This window comes from Galeopterus variegatus, unplaced genomic scaffold (genome assembly GCF_000696425.1).
Source record: "Galeopterus variegatus unplaced genomic scaffold, G_variegatus-3.0.2 Scaffold3102, whole genome shotgun sequence".
NCBI classification, from domain to species: domain Eukaryota; kingdom Metazoa; phylum Chordata; class Mammalia; order Dermoptera; family Cynocephalidae; genus Galeopterus; species Galeopterus variegatus.
This window is the reverse complement of record NW_007729213.1, coordinates 236,300-237,121: the sequence shown is the minus strand read 5'-3', so window position 1 is coordinate 237,121 and position 822 is coordinate 236,300.

Below are 822 nucleotides of genomic sequence, written 5' to 3'. Positions count from 1 at the left end.
AGGTAAAGCTAAGCCTTAAGTTTGTCATAGGAAGAAGAGCAGAGCAAGAAAAATCTTAAAGCTGACTTCCACCATGAACCTCAGTACTGCTGTTGAGGGGCTTCCTTCTTTCTTTATTTATTTTAAATTAAATTAATTAATTAATTATTATTATTTTTTTACATTCTAAGATGTTGTTGCAGAACAGTTGGGGAGGAAAGGGAGAGGGGAAAGGGGAGGATGATAGAGTAGGAGGAGAAGGGAGGAGGGAGGGGGAGCACAGTTGAGGCCTGTGGCACTCCCCTCATTCTGGCAGGGTTGCCCAGGGGGCTTCCGGTGGCAGCTCAGTCTTAGCTGGACTGGATGTGGACTTCTGGGGTGGGGCATGGCTGAGGCCCTTGGCCCCCCTGCACTCTGGGAGCCTGGGATGCTTCTGGAAGCAGCTTGGTGGTCATCACTGGGCTGGATGCGGATGTTGGGGGGGAGTGGCTGAGGCCCTTGATACCCCCTGCCCTGACTCAGGAGCCCAGGGGGCTTCTGGTCCTTCTAGATATTATAGATGTTCTTTGGTAGGGTTAGATCTTTACTGGTTAATATCAGAGCTTTGTCTCTGATCTGTGGGTTTTTGGTTTTTTCTTGCAGTTCTGTTTTGGATTATTTGCTCTTCTCACAAATTAAATTCTGCACTGGAACTAACTTGTTGTCCTTTGCTTACTTCTAAAATGGTAGAACTTCCTCTAGGAACCAGTACTTGAGCCTTGTGTTTGAGCTAAATTGCTGCTTTGCTGCTGATTCTCTGGGGAAGGCTTTTTGTGCCGCTCAAGTTTTAATTGTTTACCTTGT